Source organism: Podarcis pityusensis, assembly GCF_964106645.2.
Source record: "Podarcis pityusensis genome assembly, chromosome: 5".
Taxonomy (NCBI): domain Eukaryota; kingdom Metazoa; phylum Chordata; class Lepidosauria; order Squamata; family Lacertidae; genus Podarcis; species Podarcis pityusensis.
In genome coordinates, this window is record NC_138032.1 from 63,789,795 (window position 1) to 63,804,872 (window position 15,078).

The 15,078-nt window shown below is 42.5% G+C and overlaps 1 protein-coding gene across 1 annotated transcript in view; it reads left to right on the forward strand.

The window, feature by feature from the left end:
• The first annotated feature begins 5,187 nt into the window (after positions 1-5,187).
• PLCE1 (phospholipase C epsilon 1) overlaps positions 5,188-15,078 on the forward strand; it is a 143,440-nt gene continuing 133,549 nt past the window's right edge. Inside the window, exon 1 of the mRNA XM_081006752.1 lies at positions 5,188-5,205. The gene's annotated coding sequence lies outside the window, so the exon portion shown is untranslated. The remainder of the gene's footprint in view (positions 5,206-15,078) is intronic.

Here is a 15,078-nt window from a genome sequence, read left to right on the forward strand (position 1 = left end):
AGGTAAACACTCATCCAGCGATAGATATGCAGTGATGAGAGAGCAGCATCTATCAAATTTCATCCAACTTTGAAAGGCTTTAGTCAAGGCTGTGGAAAATGGCAACTGCAGAGACCATCTAAATTGTTTTGGCTCTCCTGTTTCAGTTGCCATAGCTGTACAAGAAGCTGTTAAAAGAAAAGTTCCTGAGAGAGAAATGTTCCCAAGAGACATGCATGTGGTCATTTTAATATGTGACGATTCTATCTTTCCGAGAGGAGGAAGTGATCCTTTCCGGGAGGGCCAGAGTGACTCTAGGCTGTTTGTTCTGCAGTATATTTTATGTGCTTGTTCCTTTTCACTTCTCCTCTTCCTATCAGATGTAACCCAGCTATATGGGACAGTTGTAAAAGTTATTCCTTAATCTCTATTAACTTGCCTGTAGGCTAAGCCTGCACTGCTCTGATATTATTATACAATTTCCAGCCCAGGTGCATTTAATGCAGCATAATAGGCTTTGTTTTTTTAGATTTGTAGGGAGGGAACGGCTCTTTTCTTCAAGCCATATACTGAAGTCATTTCAGAGTGTTTCAATCTAAACCACGTCCAGGTTTCTGGAAGAGCAACGACTTCCTCCTTTGTTTTTAATCTGTTTTATCTTGAGTTGTGTCCTGTTGATGTTTTTTGTGGTAGTTATGTGATGCCTTTTTGGAACTTCTTTGAAATGGCTCGACTTACTTTTACTGACTTTTACTGAATTTATTGCTGTTGTTCTGTACTGTATTTTTATTGTACATTGCCTTGGGAGAGCTTTTCCAGTGATAGCCTACAAATATTTTAAATAAAGAGGCCAAAATAGGATTGGTTAGGAGACACAAAGCAATTCCATGATATGGAGCAAGGACCTTGACACTCAGCTTTGTACTGGCAAAGGCAAAAAAGGAACCATGACCTGTTTGCCCACCACCTGACATTCGGGAACTTGTGACAGTGATTTTTCACACCTGCTTTGTAGCATAAAGGTGCTTTGCAAAGGAACATGAGCTGCAGTGACAGGATCTCAAGTACCCACTTCCTGCTGCCTCAATGTGCCCCTTTCCCCTTGTGGAGGCACTGGACACAGTGGACCACTCATCCCACAATGAGCACAAATTAGGAAACCGTTTCATACATATGGGGCAGAACTAACTCACTCCTGTTGGATTCCAGGCACGTCCAACAGGTAGATCACTGGCTTCCCTAAAAAAAGCTCAACATTTTTGCCCTGCACCCCCCAAAAACGGGGCTCTCCTCCTCCCTAAAAAAATCTCAACAACTTTGTCCTGAACCCTCAAAAAGGGGGTAGATCACTATCACTGCCACTTTTTAACTCTGTGAGTAGATTGCAGTCTCTTGGGAGTTGGCCACCCCTGGATTAGACCATGGATAGGCAAACTAAGGCCTGGGGGGCCTGATCCGGCCCAAATGCCTTCTAAATCCGACCTATGGATGTTCCAGGAATCAGCGTGTTTTTACATGAGTAGAACGTGCCCTTTTATTTAAAATGCATCTCTGAGTTATTTGTGGGGCCTGCCTGGTGTTTCTACATGAGTAGAATGTGTGCTTTTATTTAAAATGCATCTCTGGGTTATTTGTGGGGCATAGGAATTCGTTCACATTTTTTTTTCCAAAATATAGTCGTCGTCCCCCAAGGTCTGAGGGACAGTGGACGGGCCCCCTGCTGAAAAAGTTTGTGACCCCTGGATTAGACAATATTTTGGCCTTGGTTGAAGCTATGAAAATCAAGCTTCACAGCAGCAGTTGAAACAAGTCTGGTTGTTTTTTGTTTAATTATCTCAGAATGCATAGACATTCTATCTACTTATCTAACTAGTTACCTAGAGCAGAGTAACTAGAGCAGAGTAACTTCACAGCAGAGCAACTTCACAGCAGAGCAGTGAAGAAAGCCGGTGTGGTATACTGGTTATAGAGTTCCAGACTAGAACCTGGGAGACTGGGGTTCAAATCCCCACTCAGTCATGACGCTCACTGGGTGACCTTTGGCCAGTCACCAGCTCTCAACCTAACATACCTCACAGGGTTGCAAGGATAAAATGAAGAGGGGGGAGAACCACATGGTGAAAATACTTGCTAAAAAGGACAATGGTGTTAATGCGGAATGAAATTTGTTGCTTTTAGACTGAGATTGTACATGTACATGTGCTCCTAGAGAAAAGTAATGTTTCCCTCTGTTTTCTTTTACCTTTGAAATGTAGTGCTTGGTTTTGTTTGACTAGACTTTGACCGTGCTTATTGGCTCATTGGGTGTGTTTGTTTTTGTCAGAAAACCGTGAGACAGAGCAATGACAGGATTAAAATTCTAATGAATGGTAGGAAGGACTCTCTTAATTTAAAGAAATGCTTCCTTATTTCCAGGTCTTTCTTTGCATGGTTCTTGTTTCTGCAAATATCAGAAATGTGGAGCAAAAAAACCAGTCTTGCAAATGAGTAAATATAATAATAATAATAATAATAATAATAATAATAATAATAATAACAACAACAATAATTTATTTATACCCCGTCCATCTGGCTGAGTTTCCCCAGCCACTCTGGGCGGCTCCCAATCAAGTATTAAAAACAATACAGCGTTAAATATTAAAAACTTCCCTGAACAGGGCTGCCTTCAGATGTCTTTTCAAGATAGGATAGCTTTTACTCATTTCCTTCACATCTGAAGGGAGGGTGTTCCACAGGGTGGGCGCCACTACCGAGAAGGCCCTCTGTCTGGTTCCCTGTAACCTTACTTCTTGCAATGAGGGAACCGCCAGAAGGCCCTCGGCGCTTGTTCATGTAAATGCCTTGTTCAAACAGAGTCTCTGATAAGCAAAGGGAAATCAAAGTAGGCAGCTCTAAGAAGTTTGCAGCATATTGGATAGAGAAATTATGTACTGGTTATGGTATTCCAAGGCCATCAAGGCAGCATTCGTGCACTTCCCCAACTTGATTCCCATGACCACTGTGAGATAGGGCCAAATTACATATGACATGAAATAGGACATGATGGAAGGGGAGTTTCACCCCTTTCCCTCTGCAACAGTTTCTGTGAAAATCCCCCTTCTCCAAGCTATTGCTAGCTCTAGGAGGGAGAGACTAGTTGGTACCAAAAAGAGCTTCCTTTCTAGGGCTAACAGCAACTTTGAATGGAAAACAATTTCTATTAGGACAACAAGGGGAGAGGAAAAATTACAATTCCCTCTTCAGGTTGCCCACCAACCATGATCATACCCTCTGCACTTGCTATTTGCCACTACAAAATTGTGGAGACAGAGTTTTGGGCAGCATGAATCTTACTAGTTTGTCTAAAGCCACACACAATGAGCTTCTTGGCTAAGCAGGGATTTGAATCAGGTCTTCCTGGTCCAAATCCAAAACTCTTACCACCACAATGCACTTTATTTGTTCTTTCCCAATATGGTATACAGTATCTCACTTATCCTTGTCCATCAATGAAAGCCAACTTCACTTCACATAAATTTGTTCTATATTAAGTGTGTTCTTTTCATTTCTGACTAAAATATTTTGCCTGTGGATTGACTTTCTCCATAATAGGTTTGCCAAAACAATGCTTTCAATCTCTGAGAATCTAATCTTTTTTTAACTGAAAGGAAATAGGAGACTGGATGTTGAATGCAAAGTTTATTGATCCTAAACAATGAATATGTACATGCCTTCAGCCAGCCTATTGGCATGGACATATGTTGAAACAACATTCTCTATCAATTGATTCACAAGGTATTTGTTGTTGTTTAGTCGTTTAGTCATGTCCGACTCTTCGTGACCCCATGGACCAGAGCACACCAGGCACTCCTGTTTTCCACTGCCTCCCGCAGTTTGGTCAAACTCATGTTGGTAGTTTCGTCCTCTGTCATCCCCTTCTCCTTGTGCCCTCAATCTTTCCCAATATCAGGGTCTTTTCCAGGGGGTCTTCTCTTCTCATGATGTGGCCAAAGTATCACAAGGTATAAAATCGAATCAAAATTGTTCAGATTTAGATTTAATATTTATACCCCCACTCTTCTGTTAAAATAACACCCAAAGCAGCTTGCAATATAAAACAACAAAAAATATAAAAGGATAATACAATATAAAATACTAAAATTATACATATATTAAGCAGGAAAGTTTATTCGTGGTCCAGTGATGACCCAATGAGTACAGAGCCCAGGGATGTGTTAGATCTAGGAGTGGGGGAGACTATGAAAGCCCCTTTAGCAGAAGCCATAAATTTTATTGGCAGCTCTGAAGCAATACTGCATCATCATATGTGACTGGCACATGTAACCAATGGGAACTGGCATGTGCAGCCAATGCAGAATGTAACCGCTCCACTGCCCATCAGAGGATGTCATCAGAGTGATGTCAGCTGATTGGCAGGTGGACATGTTTTTTTTAAAAAATGGCTTTGTGGGACAGGATTGGCCTGCAGGCCAGGGGTGCTCCACCTCGATGTAAGATATCCTACTGCCATTGCCAAAAATATTCCTGAGTCTGGCAATAGTGTTTTCCACTGCCCACTTCATCCTAACTCAGCGGCTCACACAATCCCATATATCCACAACATCCAAGTTCCTTTGATCATAGTTCCTGACTCGTTTGTGCTCAGTTTATAGGTTCTACTGCTCCAATATGGCAACTTGCTTTTGTTTAGCCTTTCTCTCACACTCCACATTCCATTCATCTCCATCTCTCTTTGCTCTGAAACGGCTACCTGTGGGACTTGAGAGCTGGCTGGCTTTGCTAGGCTAAGGCAGACATACTAGAAGAGAGTGGTGCACATTTAATAAGGCCGTCTGCTAGCCACATGGTGAGTCAATTTGTTAGTCAGAATTAGGGTGGTCAGGGCTCCCCTCCCACTGTTGCGGAGCCAATTTTAAAGCGAGGTGGCTATGCCTCCTTCACTACTCCAGCATCCGACATCTTAAACTGCTGATTTGCCTCCCTCGGATGGTGTTTTGGTCTATTCAGTATGCATGGCTTTAGCAGTAGGGAGACCCAGATTGGCTGCCAGCTCGAAATGTTGCGCAAGATCACATTTCCTGACCATCTCCCCCCACTTTCAGCTGTTCTTCAGATGTAAAAGTAGCAAGTGAATCAGTGTGGGCAGAGGGGAAGGGATTGCTGAGTCATGACCTGTGGGCGACGCACATTCTGGTGACAAGCAGAGTTTCAAAACTTTCTCCAACTGTGAGTTTCCTCCTTTAAAAGATCAGGCTCCTTTTCATAACTCTTGCGAGGGCCCTCTTGAATTACTAGGACTGGACTTTTATAGTCATAAAAGCTGACTGCGGTAGGGTTATTAATTTGTTGGTAAATGTGATCAAACTCCCCAGAGCACTGCAAGTTTTGCATTTATTGTCCACGATCCATATGTTTTTGAGACTGCAACATATTTTGCCATTATCTCAAAAAGATAGTGCTTCATAAGTATTCTGCCTCCCTGAATTGTACCCTGAGAATTCCTCCTGCTGTTTTTGAATTTCTGGTTTATATTATAATTCAACATGGTTAAAAGATCCCTTAGAACAGGAATCTTTGCCTGCCCATTCCTGCTCTCAGCTTATTTCTGTAGTAGTAGTAGTAGTAATAAAATAAAATAAAATAAAATAGTATGTGCCTCCCATCTGACTGGGTTGCCCCAGTCACCCTGAGTGGCTTCCAGAAAATTAAAACATCAAACATTAGCCCCACCTCTGATGCCACAAGAGTTGTCTTCGTGAATTCCCTGAACTTCTGAAGCAAAACATATTCTGCGATCTCAACCTGACTCCTCCATCCATATAGCACACTACAAGCTTTCCTGGTAAAGCACAAGTTGCCTGCACACCCTAGCTTCCTATGAATCATTCACAATTCTGAGTCTCTCCTAATTTTGCTGCTATAAACTGCTGGAAAATACTGATAATTTCCCAAGAGACAGCAGTAGGGTTTTACTAGAAATTTTCTAACTCCAGGAGATTTGTCTTAAATCACAATGTTGTCTGTGGTATGAACTTCTTGATGAAGATACTTTCTTAACCACTGGTGGAAAAAGTGTAACTCTCTCCACATGCATAACCATTTTGTACAACAACTATCAAATCCTCTTCTGAATATTCACTAGCCAGTTCAACTAAAAGCACTTCTAGGGCTGTGTTTAAACCAAGGCACGCCCCCCATTAGGTAGAATGAGGCTGCTTCACCAGACAGGTTTTTTAGGATGTCATGAAAGGGCAGCAAATTGTATTATCGTTGTATTTTCACTCCCGGGGAGAGGCGCTTGTGTATTCCTATTGACCTGAGCACTGGGTACCTGCATGACCACAGTAGTCAAGGCATTGGTCACTTTAAGGCTGGACTACTGCAGTGGACTCTACCTGGGGCACCCCTTGCAGTTGGTTTGGAAATGGCAATTGGTGTCGAATGCTACAGCATGATTACTGACTGCAGTAAGGTTCTGTCAACATATTACACCTCTGCTTAAAGATCTGTGCTGGCTGCTGACTTGTTATTGGGCCAAGTTCAAGATTTTACTGGTATATAAAGATCTTGGCACATTGGAGCCAGTTTATTTGAAGGATTAACTCTCCACTAGGAGCCTGCTCAACCACTTTGATCTGCAGAACTCGCGTAAAGTATGTTTTCTGCATCTCTTAGGAGCTGATCTCTTGCCATGGCAGCACCTAGGCTTTGGAGAGCCCTTAACATTCATCTGGACCCCATGCTATAATGGTTTAGATTAATTTAACATCCATTCTTATGGGATCTGAACTGCTTGGAATTAACCAGGAAAAAGATATTGAAGTCATGGTGACTAACTCAATCGACTCTAGAGTGCAGCAATAATAATAATAATAATAATAATAATAATAATAATAATAATACCCTGCCCATCTGGCTGGATTTCTAATTCCATGCAGGGTTGGAAAATAAAGTGGCCTGTATCTCCATGATTTTATATTAAAGCCTCTTTCTGCTTAGTGCCCTATACATTGCTCTGTTACTTCTTATTACATTTTTACTGGATGTTCACATTTAGTTGTATTGTTTTAAACAATAACTAGTACACAGAAATACTAAAAAAAAACAGTTGTAACTTTCGCTGATATCTACTGCTTTTAATAAATATTTTATTTATATTTATGAAATGTTATAAACCACTTTATCAAAACAAAATCTCTATGTGGCGCTATTCTAAAAGACAAAGAAAGAAGACAACAATTCAATAGTATCCAGAAACTAATAATAGAATACAGGATTGCTCAAAACTTTAAATTTAGTAGGCTGCCTGAAGCAAAAGATACCTATGCAGGCCCACTGTGTTGAAACTTTTCTTAAAAAATAGTAATGCTTAATAATCCCCAATAATTAAATAACACATGTGGTGTTTAAACATTCCTTCTCTTTTTTATTGTACTAGCCCAATACAGTACAGCCAATTTCATTTTTCTTTCCTTGCACAGTGATTGGTTGGCAAGCTTCATGGAAAGCTGTGTAAGTACTCTTACATTCAAAACACCTAATCAGACTGCCTGAATCTGAGAAAAGCAATAATGTATTGGAATCTGAATTAAATGTGTCACTGCGTCCTGGAAAATAAAAACTCTGCAGTTATTGTGTTCAGTAGGATGCTTCACTTACTTTTTCTACAGGAGTTTTAAACATAGAAAATGGAGTTAACTGCATATCAGGATGAAATTCTCTTATCAAACTGACCGTCGCTGTTGACGTATGAGTTTGAGAGCTCGCATCATATAATGCCACACTTTGAGTATAGATGCTGCACTAAACAGCTTCCCTGGAGAGCAAGGGTTAACCAAGAAAGGGTCCTCTAGATCAGCAAACTTTTTCAGCAGAGGGCCGGTCCACTGTCCCTCAAACCTTGTGGGGGGCCGGACTATATTTTGAAGAAGAAAAAAATGAACGAATTCCTATGCCCCACAAATAACCCAGAGATGCATTTTAAATAAAAGGACACATTCTACTCATGTAAAAACATGCTGATTCCCGGACCATCCATGGGCTGGATTGAGAAGGCGACTGGGCCAGCTCCGGCTCCTAGGCCTTAGTTTGCCTACCCCTGCTCTAGGTGTTTTTGGACTCCAACTCCTACTAGCCTTAGCATGGCTGATGTTTGGAGCTGATGGGCGTTCATGGAATCATAGAACTGTAGAGATGGAAGGGACGTTGAGGGTCATCTAGTCCAATCTGCTGCAATGCAATCTCAACTTGGGCCGCAGGTTAGCCACCTCTGCTGTATTGGCTTATCTGCATCATGGCTGTAATTTTTTGAAGTGATGACAATGCAAATTATCAACACCACATGGACAGCCTCCAAATTATTAGTAACACTGCCTTTGGTGATATACCCGTTTCAAATGTAAAGTGTAATGATCCACTTAAAAATAGATTTATGGATTATGCCGTAACGCCTTGTTCTGAAAAGCTAATTTGAACCTGGACAATATTCAATAGGTTCCTTTGACATATATTTGCCTTCAATACTTGATTTCAAGGTTTTCCGCTATAATGATATAATATAATTGTACTGTCATAGACTTTTGTATGGCTGACAGCTTTCATTGGATCTTTCTTTTTGGATCTTTCTTCACAAACTTAAGCTATTATCAACTGTTGCAGCCCTCTTCCTGATGAATTCAGGACCTTGGGATCTGCAGCATTTGCCTGAGTTTCTTTTATTGTCTCGTGGATCCACTTCAGGACTGAGTCTTACCTATAAAGCTCTAAATGTACTGGGTTTTGACATACATGGGAGATTTGCTTCTAAGCTAAATGGAGGTTTTCCACTTCAGGCAGCAAATGTCTTGGGCTGGCCCTGTCAGAGGGTATTCACAGTGGCTGTTCCAAAACTGAGCACCACCTTTCCTCTGGAGACACAACAGGCTCAAATCTTAGAGAAATGGGCTTTGACTCTAAGTCAGTTTTCAGTTGGCTTTTGATGACTAGGAACCAGTGGGCGTGACTATTGAATTTTAAGGTTTATAAGGCTGTTAAATCGTATCTAGTGCTGTGTGCATGTAATTCCACTGACTTCTATTTTCTCTCCTCCTTTTGTACAGCCCCCAACCATCCAGATCTGAATGGGGGTGGGGTGGGGGGCTGGGGAAGACAGTAGAAGGAGAGGAAGCTCCCTTACATGCACAGAAGTCTCTTGCACTAGCAGAGTTGCAGCATCAGATACAGCCCATTGCTGGAGGATAGGATGAATGACCATTTCTGCTCAATAAATAATTGAAGAAAACCCCTCAGGCGACATCTGATCGCTGTCAGCTTTTGAAGTTTCACATTTTACAACTGATACCCAACAATATTTTATAGGTTATCATGTGGGATGTTTGACTTTCATTCTACATGTAACTTGGGCTGCAGTTCTGCGCACACTTTCTTGGAAGTAAGCTCCATTGAACCCAGTGGAACTTCTTCCCTCCCCCTGTCAGCAACACCCATTGCACCTTGTTCAGGAACACCAACAGTTCCAACAGCCACAGTTCCTGCACTCTCCCCTCTGGGGTCAAAGCTCTCCTCAGCTTACGTTGAGCTCTTAGGAACTTGGCCAGCATCATCTTGGCTCACCCCTTCTGGGGTAGTTATCCATCCAGACCATGATGAATAACTGTCTCTGGTCAGGGGAGGGAGAAGGCAAGCGTCTGAAAGAAGCCAGAGGCTCAACAGACAGCTGGTGGAAAGAAGAGGTGTTTTCCAGAGCAACAAAGTTCAAGGTATGCTGCATTTCGGGCTAAAAGTGTGAACGCAGATTGACTGATTCTCTGGTTCACGGGGGAGCTGCGTCTTGGAAAAATACAGCTCCGGGAGAGTTGCAGTTTCGCAAGAAGCGTGGAACAGGGGGGTCTGTGTTAGAGTGAACAAAGAATTGCAAAAGGGGATGAATGCGCAATTGCTGAGTTCACATTTGCCACATGAATATTGGGCCGAATCGCTAGCGTCCTATCTTCATGTGTGGTTGAGAAAGGTCTCAACAGAGTTGGGATGTTCTCCTTTTGAGAAGCTGTTCAATAGAAAACCTTCTGTTCCTACTTTAAGGTTTTCGGGTCTCATGTGAGAACAGAAGCTCCAGGTGGAGTAAAGAATGCCAGAGGCATTTTTGTGGGTTATGAAAAAGGTCTCTACAGAGTAATTTTGTCTGAATCTGGTCAGGTGATTCTCACAAAGTTCCTAGAGAGTGCTCCAGAGCAAGAGCGGGTTGTAGAACACACATTTCCCACAGGAAACGATTCAGATGATGGTGATGATTTTTCTGATGTCACAGATTACAGTGGTACTGATGATGATGACAGTGAGAGCTCAGAGAGTTCAGTTGTAACAGTCATTGAGAGGAAATCTCACACAATGGATAGACCTTCACAGGTGAAGGAAGAACCACTGATTGCTACTGGTTCTCAACAGAGTCCAAAGGTTGAACCAGTGAGCACAGAGGATCAGAACCTCAAACGCAGGTCTGGGAGAGTCACAAAGGGTGTACCACCAAAGAGGTACTCAAAAGAGTTTGCTAACTTAGCTGTTGCGTGTGTTGCTATTGTTAACAACTCAAAGCAGGTTGAAGCAGTGTCTAAGTCAGAGACAAAGACACAACAGAGGGTAGCAAGCCAAGGTAATGCAGAAGCACTCATTCCTTGGAAGCCAGACAACCAGAGAGGTACACTGGTGAAACCAGTGGTGGGGAGTTCCAAGGGTGGAACTGAAACAACAGGGGACTGTTATATGTATAACAACTGTTTGTTCTCTTCTCTGGATCATGTTTTGCCAATTGATGCTTTTGGGGGAGGATGTTGGGAAAAAGCACCAAGGCAAAAGCCAGCTCCAGATGGCTGGAATGCAAAACAGTGCAGATGTACTGTTGGAGAAAAGGTGGAGCCTATTCTCTGTACTGAGCACCGGATGTTAGCTCAGTGTGTCATATGACCTGTACTGGAAGTACAGGGGAGGAGTTGAGACTCTTCTGATGGAGTCTGAAGGGTGCAGTCACATTTCTATGTACTGTTGAGTGACAGGAATAAAACATGTAGAAAGGACTCCTGTCTGTCTCATTTCCCCTCCCTGGGAGAATGCAGGGAGGGAGAGAGAAGCAGAGAAGCAGAGGGTGTGTTCTTCTCACGTTTGAGGAGGATCTCCGGGTTTGTTTACCTAGCCTGCCGGGGTCGCAGACGGACGGTAAACACAGAGTATCTCACTCAATTGCCTCGGGGGAGGCCAGGTACCTCTGCCTGTGAGATGAAGATACTAACAGAATGACCATTTCTGCTCAATAAATAATTGAAGAAAACCCCTCAGGCGACATCTGATCGCTGTCAGCTTTTGAAGTTTCACATTTTACAACTGATACCCAACAATATTTTATAGGTTATCATGTGGGATGTTTGACTTTCATTCTACATGTAACTTGGGCTGCAGTTCTGCGCACACTTTCTTGGAAGTAAGCTCCATTGAACCCAGTGGAACTTGCTCATCGAACATGGTGGCGTTTACTTCTGAGTAAAACAGGTTCCGGAATGGGCTGCTGACCTTTGAAATCTGCATGCCAGCATGTGCTATTCTATAAATAATATTTGATTTATTACTAACTCACTACTACGTATGCAGCATACTATATATGTTGGTGTGTGTGTGTGTAATAAATAGTTGTCACTGCTTAATTCCTGTGTTTGGAAAACTCCCCCCGTGTAATGGAATCTCTGGCCTCTCCTCTGTGGCAGTCTGGAGGCCAGCTGTGGTTGCTCTTGTTGTTTCCTGTGACAGACATGCTCTCTCTGCAAAGGGTTGGACGGCTCTTTGCTTTATTATTTATTTAAAACTGAAACTAGGAGACTCATGCTATCAGCTTACTGCTGATGACATATCACTAGCACTGAGAAAACTGTTGGATCCTGCATGATGGATTTACTGATGCACAGAACAAATGAGTTCCAGGAAATGGCAGGTTTGACCGTTTGCAAAGTAGGAGCTTATGTGTTCAAATAGCCCCATTCGGGAGCAATGTTTATTTAATCCAAGATAAAAATGAAGATAAAGATTGGGCACGAAAGTATATAAATATTTAGGCATTATATAGGCTAAAGATGTGAGACGGCTTAGAAGGAGGAATTTTGGTCCGCAAATAAAGCAGGCAAAAAATTAGTTTACAAGGTGGGAACAGTTGAAGCTTGTCATTATTGGGGATGTTTTAAAATGGTGATTCTGCTCAAAGTATTGTTGGGCTTTTAGACTTTGCCTGTTCAACAAGGTAAGGAAAGCATTTGGAGTTGGCAGAGAAAACTGGAAAACTTTTATTCCAGAGGGAAGAGCATTAGGCTGAACAAAAAGACTTTGTATAGGTAGACAAACAGTCGTTTCCCATACCTATGTCTAGATTATGAGTTGGCCTAAATTAAACAACTAATGTGTGAATAGGAATAACATGGGGATTTATTGGGTCGGTGCAGAGTTTTGAAACGAGGCTTTCTTTTGAAGGGTGATCCCCTTCAAGACAATTGGGGGCAGGGGCCCGAGGAAGATCATACGTTTAAAGCCGATAGCTTTCACCCCAAAATCCCAGGAGCTGTCATTTGTTCAGGGTACAGGGGATCGTAGCTCTTTGAAGGGTAAATGACAGTTCCCAGTTTTATTTGAGTGAAACTATGTGCTGTCATGTGATCTCTCCTTCCTGAATGTTGTGTTGAAAAATGATGCATGTGACCTATTTACGGCATTAGGAGATTTGAACCTCTGCCTGCAGAGGACTTGCAGCAATGGGGGTCAATGGACTCATTGCCATCTGCACCACAAGAGTGGGAGATGCTATGGGGCCATTGTGTGTATTGTGAATGCAAGAAGGTGACCTTCTGCAGGGATATTCCCATCATTGCGAGTTCATTGGCTCCCTCTGTGTGGGGACAAGACTTGGTGGGTGCCTTTGCTGGTATAGCCTCTGATTGACGAGCTTTGATTGTGATTTCCAACTGATCATGTATTGGACATGTTGGCCATTGCACAAATGCAGAGGCGGCATCTCTCTCACCCCATGTTCTGAGTAATTGGGTGAGAGGATTGCTCTGACAATCATGCCAGGTAGATGTTGCCCTCTAAAACTTTGCAAGGGTAAAGCTTCAAGGATTTGGCCTTGTTGCGGACCAGGAGTGAAGAGCTGGTCAGAATCTGAGGATGCTCTCTACTAGTTGCTTTCCCCAACCCACCTTGATCCACGCTACACCTCTGCTCAAAATCCATATTCCCACATCTGCTCTTTTTCTTTCCAACACGTTTGTGCAAACCATCTAGTTAACCCTGCAGAGGGTTTAGCTTGTATTAATGAGAGCAAGCTACAGCTCTTTCGGTTTTATCTGGAATATGGCACCAGCAATTTTTATGCTTCCTTAATAAAGTCTGCCTGGATTTTTATTATTATTAAGTCGTAATAACCCCTTCAATTATAATAAATCTTAGAAAACCACATCAGTTCAGCAGTTTTAATTAGAAAAGCACAGTACTGAGTTCTTGTTCATCCATCAGACGACATAGCTAAAGTGGCCCTGTGTTTTTTTCAGTTCTAAATTGTGTAAGGGGAGTGGGAACTCCAAAAACCTGTTCATTTACATTCATATCTCAAAACAACAGTGTTTTTTTAACACTTGCACAAATACTCTTGTGTGAGCGAGCAGTTTAATAGGTTCTAGAGAAACTGTTTTGCAGTTTTACACAAACTTTCCAGACCTCAGAGTTGGACTAATGGTTTGAATTCTGTGTTTTCTACTGTACTGCAGTTGGTGCCTCACTGGTGCAGGGGCATTTCAAAGTGTTTTTATTGTCATTTGGGAATGACCCAGTTATTGCATAATATCACTTTTCACAAGTTATGCTGTTCCCAATTTAAATATCACTGCACACCTCCAAACGTATTTTGGAAGGACCCACCCCCCAATGTATGTACTTTACCTTCCCTGGGTGTTGGTTCATAGTGTTCTGCGGTTGAACTTATATGCTTGCTTGATTTATCCATTTCAATATTTTTATTCTGCATTTCATAGAAGGAGGCATCCAAGTTGGTTTTCAACAACTGAAAACCACCCACATGAGGAGAAGCTAATAACAAGGTATAGCAAATCTTGCAGCAGGCAGTCAGCAGCTTAATATACAGCAGCAGGGTTCAGGAGCCAAACCATAAGTCTGCTGGAATGAAAGTGCTTGGAAAGGTATTTGGTCTCATACTTAAAGGTCATGAGCCAAGGGACTAATCTAATCTCCTAGTGCAAGAAATTCCACAGTCAGCCTGGACTCCACAATGGGGGATGATGCCCTCTTCTACGTCTCTTCCAACTATATGTCTGAGGTTGGCAGAACATTTAGCAGAGCCTCCTCTTAAGAGATGGTACAGTGCCCCCTAGCACAAAGGACCCAGGATACTCTTTACCTCTTGAGCAACAGCCAGAGGCTGCATCCACAGATGATTCCCTACATGATGGATCTCCAATAGCAGGAGCTCTACTTCCCCTTATCAGGACCCCCACTTCAGCTCTGGAACCCCCTCCCCCTCCATCAGGATTCCAGGCGCAGAGGCTCTGAAGGACCCAGGCTGAAGCACATCTCCCATGAAGATCTCCAAAAAGGCCTCCGCTGAAATTCATCTATCTAGTCTCTCAACTATGTAGTCTACTCAGGAGTGAGAGGCAGCAATTCCCACACATGTTCTGGATCCTGGCCCTGAGTAGTTCCAGGCCCTCAAAGATCCAACAGTCTCTAGTTACACGGTGCCGGTACAACATCTTTCTGACGTAGTTCCTTACTTGGCCTTAAGGTTTCAGCTCCTTGGCTGCAAGTTGCAACCTGTAAGTTAGGAACAGGACAGTCGTTCCACCTTTCCATATTACTGTGTATTCCTGCCTCCTGCTCTGTCCCTAGCCACACAAAGGAATTGCTTTGTATACAAGACATTCATTCATGTTGGCCTCACCTCCACAATGTATTGGCAGTGCCTTTTTAACATTAAACACACACTCACACACACAACTTAACATGTATGTAATCATAATCTCTATATAAAGTAAGGCTTTGGGACTACATGTCAGGTGA